The following is a 15,197-nucleotide window of genomic DNA, read 5'->3' as shown; positions in this document are numbered from 1 at the left end:
GAAAGCAGTAGTACAAATAGTGGAAATGAACATATTTAGGCAGCATTGGAAGCAAAGCAGCGAAGAGAAAGAGAGTGCCTTCCATGAAATGCCCAGGAGAATGATAAGAGCAGAACGAAAAGGCAAGAATGACATTCAAAGCATGCCCAGAAAAACGTGTGACGGTCCCACCAGTCATTTATGCTTATAATTGGGTATCTTTACTTTCAAAGTATGGGGTTGATCCTTTGACGATCACTCTCTTGTATTTCAGCAGAGACAGATAGTTGAGAAGTCTTTTCTCACATAGCTAGCACAAGCCTGCGCTTTTCCTTGCTGGTAGCGTGGAAATGACAGATTGGTTCTCAGAAGAAAAAACAAGAAATATTATAGCAGAGGATGGTTTCGATCCATCGACCTCTGGGTTATGGGCCCAGCACGCTTCCGCTGCGCCACTCTGCTCCCTTGTAAAAGTGTTCTCTTTATGCAGAGGAGGAGCTTTCAGCGAAGTGGCGAGGGATTGGTGGGTCTCGCTCCTCATTTGCCTAAGCATGCTGCAATGTATGCTGGGTGCAGAAAATCTTCATCTTCTCGTCTCACAGTCAGTCATAACTGAAAGTGCAGACCCTCTTGGGAACTAGCAGTTTCAGGCCTTTACCAAGATAGCAGCTCTCTAACCCTCTCCTCTCTCTTTGATCCTAGCGCTAGCATGCTCAGGATTTGATTTTAACTGGGAGCCAGAGATCTACCCGGTGAGGGCTTGACCGGTGTGAGGCTTTTGAGCATTTGGGAGCGTTCGGGACGTGAGGACATTGGACAGGAAATGTTGCCATCTTGAAATATCCAACCTTCCTGCTGTCGTGAGAGGCTCTTTCCATGGACATCTGCCTCTTGGAGTCCTCTCAACTTGCTCTCTGATATAACATTTTGTGAGCTGCAGTTACATCCGATGGCTACAAGGTGGCGCTGCATTCAGGTGAGAGAACAAGTGTGCACAAAATCGTTGGGGACTTTTGCCAGATTCATCGGTGGATCTTGCCTACTTTTATTCACATGCTAGATATTGCCTAGAAATGCTTTTTAATATAGAGATGCTAGAGTTAGAATGTCTGGTCGGGGTTCAGCCCTTTCATTGTCTACCGCCCGCAACATATTTATTACCAGCACATGTGAGTGGTGACTCTGCTTTTTGGAAAATAGCATCTAATAGGACAATGAATGTAGCAGATGGGGCGATCGAGATGCCTGCCTAAGTATTTCATTTTTTTTTTAATTTAACGTCTGATTAATCTGTTCATGATATTTCCGTTTTGTGACATGTTGCATTAAAACAAATCCTGCTTGGAGAACATATAAAAATTTGCACTGCATTGGCCGGGAATCGAACCCAGGTCAACTGCTTGGGCAGCAGCTATGCTCACCACTATACCACCAACGCCCTATGATGTGGTTGCTCTCGGTTCTAAAGATTACAACCCCGAGTTCAATGACTATCTTGCACCAGTTTCAATGGTGCATTTGGTTTAGATACCAACATGAAAAGCAGTAGAAAGTTTCTTGTAGAGGGTAAGGAACTGGGGATTGAAACCAAGGCCAAATCTGTGCAGAAGAGAAGAAATGGAAAGCAGTAGTACAAATAGTGGAAATTAACATATTTAGGCAGCATTGGAAGCAAAGCAGCGAAGAGAAAGAGAGTGCCTTCCATGAAATGCCCAGGAGAATGATAAGAGCAGAACGAAAAGGCAAGAATGACATTCACAGCATGCCCAGAAAAACGTGTGACGGTCCCACCAGTCATTTATGCTTATAATTGGGTATCTTTACTTTCAAAGTATGGGGTTGATCCTTTGACGATCACTCTCTTGTATTTCAGCAGAGACAGATAGTTGAGAAGTCTTTTCTCACATAGCTAGCACAAGCCTGCGCTTTTCCTTGCTGGTAGCGTGGAAATGACAGATTGGTTCTCAGAAGAAAAAACAAGAAATATTATAGCAGAGGATGCTTTCGATCCATCGACCTCTGGGTTATGGGCCCAGCACGCTTCCGCTGCGCCACTCTGCTCCCTTGTAAAAGTGTTCTCTTTATGCAGAGGAGGAGCTTTCAGCGAAGTGGCGAGGGATTGGTGGGTCTCGCTCCTCATTTGCCTAAGCATGCTGCAATGTATGCTGGGTGCAGAAAATCTTCATCTTCTCGTCTCACAGTCAGTCATAACTGAAAGTGCAGACCCTCTTGGGAACTAGCAGTTTCAGGCCTTTACCAAGATAGCAGCTCTCTAACCCTCTCCTCTCTCTTTGATCCTAGCGCTAGCATGCTCAGGATTTGATTTTAACTGGGAGCCAGAGATCTACCCGGTGAGGGCTTGACCGGTGTGAGGCTTTTGAGCGTTTGGGAGCGTTCGGGACGTGAGGACATTGGACAGGAAATGTTGCCATCTTGAAATATCCAACCTTCCTGCTGTGGTGAGAGGCTCTTTCCATGGACATCTGCCTCTTGGAGTCCTCTCAACTTGCTCTCTGATATAACATTTTGTGAGCTGCAGTTACATCCGATGGCTACAAGGTGGCGCTGCATTCAGGTGAGAGAACAAGTGTGCACAAAATCGTTGGGGACTTTTGCCAGATTCATCGGTGGATCTTGCCTACTTTTATTCACATGCTAGATATTGCCTAGAAATGCTTTTTAATATAGAGATGCTAGAGTTAGAATGTCTGGTCGGGGTTCAGCCCTTTCATTGTCTACCGCCCGCAACATATTTATTACCAGCACATGTGAGTGGTGACTCTGCTTTTTGGAAAATAGCATCTAATAGGACAATGAATGTAGCAGATGGGGCGATCGAGATGCCTGCCTAAGTATTTCATTTTTTTTTTAATTTTAACGTCTGATTAATCTGTTCATGATATTTCCGTTTTGTGACATGTTGCATTAAAACAAATCCTGCTTGGAGAACATATAAAAATTTGCACTGCACTGGCCGGGAATCGAACCCGGGTCAACTGCTTGGGAAACAGCTATGCTCACCACTATACCACCAACGCCCTATGATGTGGTTGCTCTCGGTTCTAAAGATTACAACCCCGAGTTCAATGACTATCTTGCACCAGTTTCAATGGTGCATTTGGTTTAGATACCAACATGAAAAGCAGTAGAAAGTTTCTTGTAGAGGGTAAGGAACTGGGGATTGAAACCAAGGCCAAATCTGTGCAGAAGAGAAGAAATGGAAAGCAGTAGTACAAATAGTGGAAATGAACATATTTAGGCAGCATTGGAAGCAAAGCAGCGAAGAGAAAGAGAGTGCCTTCCATGAAATGCCCAGGAGAATGATAAGAGCAGAACGAAAAGGCAAGAATGACATTCAAAGCATGCCCAGAAAAACGTGTGACGGTCCCACCAGTCATTTATGCTTATAATTGGGTATCTTTACTTTCAAAGTATGGGGTTGATCCTTTGACGATCACTCTCTTGTATTTCAGCAGAGACAGATAGTTGAGAAGTCTTTTCTCACATAGCTAGCACAAGCCTGCGCTTTTCCTTGCTGGTAGCGTGGAAATGACAGATTGGTTCTCAGAAGAAAAAACAAGAAATATTATAGCAGAGGATGCTTTCGATCCATCGACCTCTGGGTTATGGGCCCAGCACGCTTCCGCTGCGCCACTCTGCTCCCTTGTAAAAGTGTTCTCTTTATGCAGAGGAGGAGCTTTCAGCGAAGTGGCGAGGGATTGGTGGGTCTCGCTCCTCATTTGCCTAAGCATGCTGCAATGTATGCTGGGTGCAGAAAATCTTCATCTTCTCGTCTCACAGTCAGTCATAACTGAAAGTGCAGACCCTCTTGGGAACTAGCAGTTTCAGGCCTTTACCAAGATAGCAGCTCTCTAACCCTCTCCTCTCTCTTTGATCCTAGCGCTAGCATGCTCAGGATTTGATTTTAACTGGGAGCCAGAGATCTACCCGGTGAGGGCTTGACCGGTGTGAGGCTTTTGAGCGTTTGGGAGCGTTCGGGACGTGAGGACATTGGACAGGAAATGTTGCCATCTTGAAATATCCAACCTTCCTGCTGTCGTGAGAGGCTCTTTCCATGGACATCTGCCTCTTGGAGTCCTCTCAACTTGCTCTCTGATATAACATTTTGTGAGCTGCAGTTACATCCGATGGCTACAAGGTGGCGCTGCATTCAGGTGAGAGAACAAGTGTGCACAAAATCGTTGGGGACTTTTGCCAGATTCATCGGTGGATCTTGCCTACTTTTATTCACATGCTAGATATTGCCTAGAAATGCTTTTTAATATAGAGATGCTAGAGTTAGAATGTCTGGTCGGGGTTCAGCCCTTTCATTGTCTACCGCCCGCAACATATTTATTACCAGCACATGTGAGTGGTGACTCTGCTTTTTGGAAAATAGCATCTAATAGGACAATGAATGTAGCAGATGGGGCGATCGAGATGCCTGCCTAAGTATTTCATTTTTTTTTTAATTTAACGTCTGATTAATCTGTTCATGATATTTCCGTTTTGTGACATGTTGCATTAAAACAAATCCTGCTTGGAGAACATATAAAAATTTGCACTGCATTGGCCGAGAATCGAACCCGGGTCAACTGCTTGGGAAGCAGCTATGCTCACCACTATACCACCAACGCCCTATGATGTGGTTGCTCTCGGTTCTAAAGATTACAACCCCGAGTTCAATGACTATCTTGCACCAGTTTCAATGGTGCATTTGGTTTAGATACCAACATGAAAAGCAGTAGAAAGTTTCTTGTAGAGGGTAAGGAACTGGGGATTGAAACCAAGGCCAAATCTGTGCAGAAGAGAAGAAATGGAAAGCAGTAGTACAAATAGTGGAAATGAACATATTTAGGCAGCATTGGAAGCAAAGCAGCGAAGAGAAAGAGAGTGCCTTCCATGAAATGCCCAGGAGAATGATAAGAGCAGAACGAAAAGGCAAGAATGACATTCAAAGCAGGCCCAGAAAAACGTGTGACGGTCCCACCAGTCATTTATGCTTATAATTGGGTATCTTTACTTTCAAAGTATGGGGTTGATCCTTTGACGATCACTCTCTTGTATTTCAGCAGAGACAGATAGTTGAGAAGTCTTTTCTCACATAGCTAGCACAAGCCTGCGCTTTTCCTTGCTGGTAGCGTGGAAATGACAGATTGGTTCTCAGAAGAAAAAACAAGAAATATTATAGCAGAGGATGCTTTCGATCCATCGACCTCTGGGTTATGGGCCCAGCACGCTTCCGCTGCGCCACTCTGCTCCCTTGTAAAAGTGTTCTCTTTATGCAGAGGAGGAGCTTTCAGCGAAGTGGCGAGGGATTGGTGGGTCTCGCTCCTCATTTGCCTAAGCATGCTGCAATGTATGCTGGGTGCAGAAAATCTTCATCTTCTCGTCTCACAGTCAGTCATAACTGAAAGTGCAGACCCTCTTGGGAACTAGCAGTTTCAGGCCTTTACCAACATAGCAGCTCTCTAACCCTCTCCTCTCTCTTTGATCCTAGCGCTAGCATGCTCAGGATTTGATTTTAACTGGGAGCCAGAGATCTACCCGGTGAGGGCTTGACCGGTGTGAGGCTTTTGAGCGTTTGGGAGCGTTCGGGACGTGAGGACATTGGACAGGAAATGTTGCCATCTTGAAATATCCAACCTTCCTGCTGTCGTGAGAGGCTCTTTCCATGGACATCTGCCTCTTGGAGTCCTCTCAACTTGCTCTCTGATATAACATTTTGTGAGCTGCAGTTACATCCGATGGCTACAAGGTGGCGCTGCATTCAGGTGAGAGAACAAGTGTGCACAAAATCGTTGGGGACTTTTGCCAGATTCATCGGTGGATCTTGCCTACTTTTATTCACATGCTAGATATTGCCTAGAAATGCTTTTTAATATAGAGATGCTAGAGTTAGAATGTCTGGTCGGGGTTCAGCCCTTTCATTGTCTACCGCCCGCAACATATTTATTACCAGCACATGTGAGTGGTGACTCTGATTTTTGGAAAATAGCATCTAATAGGACAATGAATGTAGCAGATGGGGCGATCGAGATGCCTGCCTAAGTATTTCATTTTTTTTTTAATTTAACGTCTGATTAATCTGTTCATGATATTTCCGTTTTGTGACATGTTGCATTAAAACAAATCCTGCTTGGAGAACATATAAAAATTTGCACTGCATTGGCCGGGAATCGAACCCGGGTCAACTGCTTGGGCAGCAGCTATGCTCACCACTATACCACCAACGCCCTATGATGTGGTTGCTCTCGGTTCTAAAGATTACAACCCCGAGTTCAATGACTATCTTGCACCAGTTTCAATGGTGCATTTGGTTTAGATACCAACATGAAAAGCAGTAGAAAGTTTCTTGTAGAGGGTAAGGAACTGGGGATTGAAACCAAGGCCAAATCTGTGCAGAAGAGAAGAAATGGAAAGCAGTAGTACAAATAGTGGAAATGAACATATTTAGGCAGCATTGGAAGCAAAGCAGCGAAGAGAAAGAGAGTGCCTTCCATGAAATGCCCAGGAGAATGATAAGAGCAGAACGAAAAGGCAAGAATGACATTCAAAGCATGCCCAGAAAAACGTGTGACGGTCCCACCAGTCATTTATGCTTATAATTGGGTATCTTTACTTTCAAAGTATGGGGTTGATCCTTTGACGATCACTCTCTTGTATTTCAGCAGAGACAGATAGTTGAGAAGTCTTTTCTCACATAGCTAGCACAAGCCTGCGCTTTTCCTTGCTGGTAGCGTGGAAATGACAGATTGGTTCTCAGAAGAAAAAACAAGAAATATTATAGCAGAGGATGCTTTCGATCCATCGACCTCTGGGTCATGGGCCCAGCACGCTTCCGCTGCGCCACTCTGCTCCCTTGTAAAAGTGTTCTCTTTATGCAGAGGAGGAGCTTTCAGCGAAGTGGCGAGGGATTGGTGGGTCTCGCTCCTCATTTGCCTAAGCATGCTGCAATGTATGCTGGGTGCAGAAAATCTTCATCTTCTCGTCTCACAGTCAGTCATAACTGAAAGTGCAGACCCTCTTGGGAACTAGCAGTTTCAGGCCTTTACCAAGATAGCAGCTCTCTAACCCTCTCCTCTCTCTTTGATCCTAGCGCTAGCATGCTCAGGATTTGATTTTAACTGGGAGCCAGAGATCTACCCGGTGAGGGCTTGACCGGTGTGAGGCTTTTGAGCGTTTGGGAGCGTTCGGGACGTGAGGACATTGGACAGGAAATGTTGCCATCTTGAAATATCCAACCTTCCTGCTGTCGTGAGAGGCTCTTTCCATGGACATCTGCCTCTTGGAGTCCTCTCAACTTGCTCTCTGATATAACATTTTGTGAGCTGCAGTTACATCCGATGGCTACAAGGTGGCGCTGCATTCAGGTGAGAGAACAAGTGTGCACAAAATCGTTGGGGACTTTTGCCAGATTCATCGGTGGATCTTGCCTACTTTTATTCACATGCTAGATATTGCCTAGAAATGCTTTTTAATATAGAGATGCTAGAGTTAGAATGTCTGGTCGGGGTTCAGCCCTTTCATTGTCTACCGCCCGCAACATATTTATTACCAGCACATGTGAGTGGTGACTCTGCTTTTTGGAAAATAGCATCTAATAGGACAATGAATGTAGCAGATGGGGCGATCGAGATGCCTGCCTAAGTATTTCATTTTTTTTTTAATTTAACGTCTGATTAATCTGTTCATGATATTTCCGTTTTGTGACATGTTGCATTAAAACAAATCCTGCTTGGAGAACATATAAAAATTTGCACTGCATTGGCCGGGAATCGAACCCGGGTCAACTGCTTGGGAAGCAGCTATGCTCACCACTATACCACCAACGCCCTATGATGTGGTTGCTCTCGGTTCTAAAGATTACAACCCCGAGTTCAATGACTATCTTGCACCAGTTTCAATGGTGCATTTGGTTTAGATACCAACATGAAAAGCAGTAGAAAGTTTCTTGTAGAGGGTAAGGAACTGGGGATTGAAACCAAGGCCAAATCTGTGCAGAAGAGAAGAAATGGAAAGCAGTAGTACAAATAGTGGAAATGAACATATTTAGGCAGCATTGGAAGCAAAGCAGCGAAGAGAAAGAGAGTGCCTTCCATGAAATGCCCAGGAGAATGATAAGAGCAGAACGAAAAGGCAAGAATGACATTCAAAGCAGGCCCAGAAAAACGTGTGACGGTCCCACCAGTCATTTATGCTTATAATTGGGTATCTTTACTTTCAAAGTATGGGGTTGATCCTTTGACGATCACTCTCTTGTATTTCAGCAGAGACAGATAGTTGAGAAGTCTTTTCTCACATAGCTAGCACAAGCCTGCGCTTTTCCTTGCTGGTAGCGTGGAAATGACAGATTGGTTCTCAGAAGAAAAAACAAGAAATATTATAGCAGAGGATGCTTTCGATCCATCGACCTCTGGGTTATGGGCCCAGCACGCTTCCGCTGCGCCACTCTGCTCCCTTGTAAAAGTGTTCTCTTTATGCAGAGGAGGAGCTTTCAGCGAAGTGGCGAGGGATTGGTGGGTCTCGCTCCTCATTTGCCTAAGCATGCTGCAATGTATGCTGGGTGCAGAAAATCTTCATCTTCTCGTCTCACAGTCAGTCATAACTGAAAGTGCAGACCCTCTTGGGAACTAGCAGTTTCAGGCCTTTACCAAGATAGCAGCTCTCTAACCCTCTCCTCTCTCTTTGATCCTAGCGCTAGCATGCTCAGGATTTGATTTTAACTGGGAGCCAGAGATCTACCCGGTGAGGGGAGGCTTTTGAGCGTTTGCAAGCGTTCGGGACGTGAGGACGTTGGACAGGAAATGTTGCCATCTTGAAATATCCAACCTTCCTGCTGTCGTGAGAGGCTCTTTCCATGGACATCTGCCTCTTGGAGTCCTCTCAACTTGCTCTCTGATATAACATTTTGTGAGCTGCAGTTACATCCGATGGCTACAAGGTGGCGCTGCATTCAGGTGAGAGAACAAGTGTGCACAAAATCGTTGGGGACTTTTGCCAGATTCATCGATGGATCTTGCCTACTTTTATTCACATGCTAGATATTGCCTAGAAATGCTTTTTAATATAGAGATGCTAGAGTTAGAATGTCTGGTCGGGGTTCAGCCCTTTTATTGTCTACCGCCCGCAACATATTTATTACCAGCACATGTGAGTGGTGACTCTGATTTTTGGAAAATAGCATCTAATAGGACAATGAATGTAGCAGATGGGGCGATCGAGATGCCTGCCTAAGTATTTCATTTTTTTTTTAATTTATCGTCTGATTAATCTGTTCATGATATTTCCGTTTTGTGACATGTTGCATTAAAACAAATCCTGCTTGGAGAACATATAAAAATTTGCACTGCATTGGCCGGGAATCGAACCCGGGTCAACTGCTTGGGAAGCAGCTATGCTCACCACTATACCACCAACGCCCTATGATGTGGTTGCTCTCGGTTCTAAAGATTACAACCCCGAGTTCAATGACTATCTTGCACCAGTTTCAATGGTGCATTTGGTTTAGATACCAACATGAGAAGCAGTAGAAAGTTTCTTGTAGAGGGTAAGGAACTGGGGATTGAAACCAAGGCCAAATCTGTGCAGAAGAGAAGAAATGGAAAGCAGTAGTACAAATAGTGGAAATGAACATATTTAGGCAGCATTGGAAGCAAAGCAGCGAAGAGAAAGAGAGTGCCTTCCATGAAATGCCCAGGAGAATGATAAGAGCAGAACGAAAAGGCAAGAATGACATTCAAAGCATGCCCAGAAAAACGTGTGACGGTCCCACCAGTCATTTATGCTTATAATTGGGTATCTTTACTTTCAAAGTATGGGGTTGATCCTTTGACGATCACTCTCTTGTATTTCAGCAGAGACAGATAGTTGAGAAGTCTTTTCTCACATAGCTAGCACAAGCCTGCGCTTTTCCTTGCTGGTAGCGTGGAAATGACAGATTGGTTCTCAGAAGAAAAAACAAGAAATATTATAGCAGAGGATGCTTTCGATCCATCGACCTCTGGGTTATGGGCCCAGCACGCTTCCGCTGCGCCACTCTGCTCCCTTGTAAAAGTGTTCTCTTTATGCAGAGGAGGAGCTTTCAGCGAAGTGGCGAGGGATTGGTGGGTCTCGCTCCTCATTTGCCTAAGCATGCTGCAATGTATGCTGGGTGCAGAAAATCTTCATCTTCTCGTCTCACAGTCAGTCATAACTGAAAGTGCAGACCCTCTTGGGAACTAGCAGTTTCAGGCCTTTACCAAGATAGCAGCTCTCTAACCCTCTCCTCTCTCTTTGATCCTAGCGCTAGCATGCTCAGGATTTGATTTTAACTGGGAGCCAGAGATCTACCCGGTGAGGGCTTGACCGGTGTGAGGCTTTTGAGCGTTTGGGAGCGTTCGGGACGTGAGGACATTGGACAGGAAATGTTGCCATCTTGAAATATCCAACCTTCCTGCTGTGGTGAGAGGCTCTTTCCATGGACATCTGCCTCTTGGAGTCCTCTCAACTTGCTCTCTGATATAACATTTTGTGAGCTGCAGTTACATCCGATGGCTACAAGGTGGCGCTGCATTCAGGTGAGAGAACAAGTGTGCACAAAATCGTTGGGGACTTTTGCCAGATTCATCGGTGGATCTTGCCTACTTTTATTCACATGCTAGATATTGCCTAGAAATGCTTTTTAATATAGAGATGCTAGAGTTAGAATGTCTGGTCGGGGTTCAGCCCTTTCATTGTCTACCGCCCGCAACATATTTATTACCAGCACATGTGAGTGGTGACTCTGCTTTTTGGAAAATAGCATCTAATAGGACAATGAATGTAGCAGATGGGGCGATCGAGATGCCTGCCTAAGTATTTCATTTTTTTTTTAATTTTAACGTCTGATTAATCTGTTCATGATATTTCCGTTTTGTGACATGTTGCATTAAAACAAATCCTGCTTGGAGAACATATAAAAATTTGCACTGCACTGGCCGGGAATCGAACCCGGGTCAACTGCTTGGGAAACAGCTATGCTCACCACTATACCACCAACGCCCTATGATGTGGTTGCTCTCGGTTCTAAAGATTACAACCCCGAGTTCAATGACTATCTTGCACCAGTTTCAATGGTGCATTTGGTTTAGATACCAACATGAAAAGCAGTAGAAAGTTTCTTGTAGAGGGTAAGGAACTGGGGATTGAAACCAAGGCCAAATCTGTGCAGAAGAGAAGAAATGGAAAGCAGTAGTACAAATAGTGGAAATGAACATATTTAGGCAGCATTGGAAGCAAAGCAGCGAAGAGAAAGAGAGTGCCTTCCATGAAATGCCCAGGAGAATGATAAGAGCAGAACGAAAAGGCAAGAATGACATTCAAAGCATGCCCAGAAAAACGTGTGACGGTCCCACCAGTCATTTATGCTTATAATTGGGTATCTTTACTTTCAAAGTATGGGGTTGATCCTTTGACGATCACTCTCTTGTATTTCAGCAGAGACAGATAGTTGAGAAGTCTTTTCTCACATAGCTAGCACAAGCCTGCGCTTTTCCTTGCTGGTAGCGTGGAAATGACAGATTGGTTCTCAGAAGAAAAAACAAGAAATATTATAGCAGAGGATGCTTTCGATCCATCGACCTCTGGGTTATGGGCCCAGCACGCTTCCGCTGCGCCACTCTGCTCCCTTGTAAAAGTGTTCTCTTTATGCAGAGGAGGAGCTTTCAGCGAAGTGGCGAGGGATTGGTGGGTCTCGCTCCTCATTTGCCTAAGCATGCTGCAATGTATGCTGGGTGCAGAAAATCTTCATCTTCTCGTCTCACAGTCAGTCATAACTGAAAGTGCAGACCCTCTTGGGAACTAGCAGTTTCAGGCCTTTACCAAGATAGCAGCTCTCTAACCCTCTCCTCTCTCTTTGATCCTAGCGCTAGCATGCTCAGGATTTGATTTTAACTGGGAGCCAGAGATCTACCCGGTGAGGGCTTGACCGGTGTGAGGCTTTTGAGCGTTTGGGAGCGTTCGGGACGTGAGGACATTGGACAGGAAATGTTGCCATCTTGAAATATCCAACCTTCCTGCTGTCGTGAGAGGCTCTTTCCATGGACATCTGCCTCTTGGAGTCCTCTCAACTTGCTCTCTGATATAACATTTTGTGAGCTGCAGTTACATCCGATGGCTACAAGGTGGCGCTGCATTCAGGTGAGAGAACAAGTGTGCACAAAATCGTTGGGGACTTTTGCCAGATTCATCGGTGGATCTTGCCTACTTTTATTCACATGCTAGATATTGCCTAGAAATGCTTTTTAATATAGAGATGCTAGAGTTAGAATGTCTGGTCGGGGTTCAGCCCTTTCATTGTCTACCGCCCGCAACATATTTATTACCAGCACATGTGAGTGGTGACTCTGCTTTTTGGAAAATAGCATCTAATAGGACAATGAATGTAGCAGATGGGGCGATCGAGATGCCTGCCTAAGTATTTCATTTTTTTTTTAATTTAACGTCTGATTAATCTGTTCATGATATTTCCGTTTTGTGACATGTTGCATTAAAACAAATCCTGCTTGGAGAACATATAAAAATTTGCACTGCATTGGCCGAGAATCGAACCCGGGTCAACTGCTTGGGAAGCAGCTATGCTCACCACTATACCACCAACGCCCTATGATGTGGTTGCTCTCGGTTCTAAAGATTACAACCCCGAGTTCAATGACTATCTTGCACCAGTTTCAATGGTGCATTTGGTTTAGATACCAACATGAAAAGCAGTAGAAAGTTTCTTGTAGAGGGTAAGGAACTGGGGATTGAAACCAAGGCCAAATCTGTGCAGAAGAGAAGAAATGGAAAGCAGTAGTACAAATAGTGGAAATGAACATATTTAGGCAGCATTGGAAGCAAAGCAGCGAAGAGAAAGAGAGTGCCTTCCATGAAATGCCCAGGAGAATGATAAGAGCAGAACGAAAAGGCAAGAATGACATTCAAAGCAGGCCCAGAAAAACGTGTGACGGTCCCACCAGTCATTTATGCTTATAATTGGGTATCTTTACTTTCAAAGTATGGGGTTGATCCTTTGACGATCACTCTCTTGTATTTCAGCAGAGACAGATAGTTGAGAAGTCTTTTCTCACATAGCTAGCACAAGCCTGCGCTTTTCCTTGCTGGTAGCGTGGAAATGACAGATTGGTTCTCAGAAGAAAAAACAAGAAATATTATAGCAGAGGATGCTTTCGATCCATCGACCTCTGGGTTATGGGCCCAGCACGCTTCCGCTGCGCCACTCTGCTCCCTTGTAAAAGTGTTCTCTTTATGCAGAGGAGGAGCTTTCAGCGAAGTGGCGAGGGATTGGTGGGTCTCGCTCCTCATTTGCCTAAGCATGCTGCAATGTATGCTGGGTGCAGAAAATCTTCATCTTCTCGTCTCACAGTCAGTCATAACTGAAAGTGCAGACCCTCTTGGGAACTAGCAGTTTCAGGCCTTTACCAACATAGCAGCTCTCTAACCCTCTCCTCTCTCTTTGATCCTAGCGCTAGCATGCTCAGGATTTGATTTTAACTGGGAGCCAGAGATCTACCCGGTGAGGGCTTGACCGGTGTGAGGCTTTTGAGCGTTTGGGAGCGTTCGGGACGTGAGGACATTGGACAGGAAATGTTGCCATCTTGAAATATCCAACCTTCCTGCTGTCGTGAGAGGCTCTTTCCATGGACATCTGCCTCTTGGAGTCCTCTCAACTTGCTCTCTGATATAACATTTTGTGAGCTGCAGTTACATCCGATGGCTACAAGGTGGCGCTGCATTCAGGTGAGAGAACAAGTGTGCACAAAATCGTTGGGGACTTTTGCCAGATTCATCGGTGGATCTTGCCTACTTTTATTCACATGCTAGATATTGCCTAGAAATGCTTTTTAATATAGAGATGCTAGAGTTAGAATGTCTGGTCGGGGTTCAGCCCTTTCATTGTCTACCGCCCGCAACATATTTATTACCAGCACATGTGAGTGGTGACTCTGATTTTTGGAAAATAGCATCTAATAGGACAATGAATGTAGCAGATGGGGCGATCGAGATGCCTGCCTAAGTATTTCATTTTTTTTTTAATTTAACGTCTGATTAATCTGTTCATGATATTTCCGTTTTGTGACATGTTGCATTAAAACAAATCCTGCTTGGAGAACATATAAAAATTTGCACTGCATTGGCCGGGAATCGAACCCGGGTCAACTGCTTGGGCAGCAGCTATGCTCACCACTATACCACCAACGCCCTATGATGTGGTTGCTCTCGGTTCTAAAGATTACAACCCCGAGTTCAATGACTATCTTGCACCAGTTTCAATGGTGCATTTGGTTTAGATACCAACATGAAAAGCAGTAGAAAGTTTCTTGTAGAGGGTAAGGAACTGGGGATTGAAACCAAGGCCAAATCTGTGCAGAAGAGAAGAAATGGAAAGCAGTAGTACAAATAGTGGAAATGAACATATTTAGGCAGCATTGGAAGCAAAGCAGCGAAGAGAAAGAGAGTGCCTTCCATGAAATGCCCAGGAGAATGATAAGAGCAGAACGAAAAGGCAAGAATGACATTCAAAGCATGCCCAGAAAAACGTGTGACGGTCCCACCAGTCATTTATGCTTATAATTGGGTATCTTTACTTTCAAAGTATGGGGTTGATCCTTTGACGATCACTCTCTTGTATTTCAGCAGAGACAGATAGTTGAGAAGTCTTTTCTCACATAGCTAGCACAAGCCTGCGCTTTTCCTTGCTGGTAGCGTGGAAATGACAGATTGGTTCTCAGAAGAAAAAACAAGAAATATTATAGCAGAGGATGCTTTCGATCCATCGACCTCTGGGTCATGGGCCCAGCACGCTTCCGCTGCGCCACTCTGCTCCCTTGTAAAAGTGTTCTCTTTATGCAGAGGAGGAGCTTTCAGCGAAGTGGCGAGGGATTGGTGGGTCTCGCTCCTCATTTGCCTAAGCATGCTGCAATGTATGCTGGGTGCAGAAAATCTTCATCTTCTCGTCTCACAGTCAGTCATAACTGAAAGTGCAGACCCTCTTGGGAACTAGCAGTTTCAGGCCTTTACCAAGATAGCAGCTCTCTAACCCTCTCCTCTCTCTTTGATCCTAGCGCTAGCATGCTCAGGATTTGATTTTAACTGGGAGCCAGAGATCTACCCGGTGAGGGCTTGACCGGTGTGAGGCTTTTGAGCGTTTGGGAGCGTTCGGGACGTGAGGACATTGGACAGGAAATGTTGCCATCTTG

The 15,197-nt window shown here is 44.9% G+C and overlaps 4 non-coding genes across 4 annotated transcripts; all 4 read right to left on the bottom strand.

Moving 5' to 3' along the window:
* Window positions 1-2,945: 2,945 nt before the first annotated feature.
* On the bottom strand, window positions 2,946-3,017 carry TRNAG-CCC (transfer RNA glycine (anticodon CCC)). The gene has a single exon. It is a non-coding gene; the product is annotated as a tRNA-Gly (tRNA).
* Window positions 3,018-7,742: 4,725 nt separating this feature from the next.
* Window positions 7,743-7,814, bottom strand: TRNAG-CCC (transfer RNA glycine (anticodon CCC)). Its single transcript has one exon. It is a non-coding gene; the product is annotated as a tRNA-Gly (tRNA).
* Window positions 7,815-9,329: 1,515 nt separating this feature from the next.
* Window positions 9,330-9,401, bottom strand: TRNAG-CCC (transfer RNA glycine (anticodon CCC)). Its single transcript has one exon. It is a non-coding gene; the product is annotated as a tRNA-Gly (tRNA).
* A 1,528-nt stretch (window positions 9,402-10,929) lies between these two features.
* TRNAG-CCC (transfer RNA glycine (anticodon CCC)) lies at window positions 10,930-11,001 on the bottom strand. Its single transcript has one exon. It is a non-coding gene; the product is annotated as a tRNA-Gly (tRNA).
* Between the last annotated feature and the right edge of the window lie 4,196 nt (window positions 11,002-15,197).

Source organism: Triturus cristatus, chromosome 11 (genome assembly GCF_964204655.1).
Source record: "Triturus cristatus chromosome 11, aTriCri1.1, whole genome shotgun sequence".
NCBI lineage: Eukaryota > Metazoa > Chordata > Amphibia > Caudata > Salamandridae > Triturus > Triturus cristatus.
Note: the sequence above shows the minus strand (reverse complement) of the source record. Positions and strands in the feature narration are given on the sequence as shown.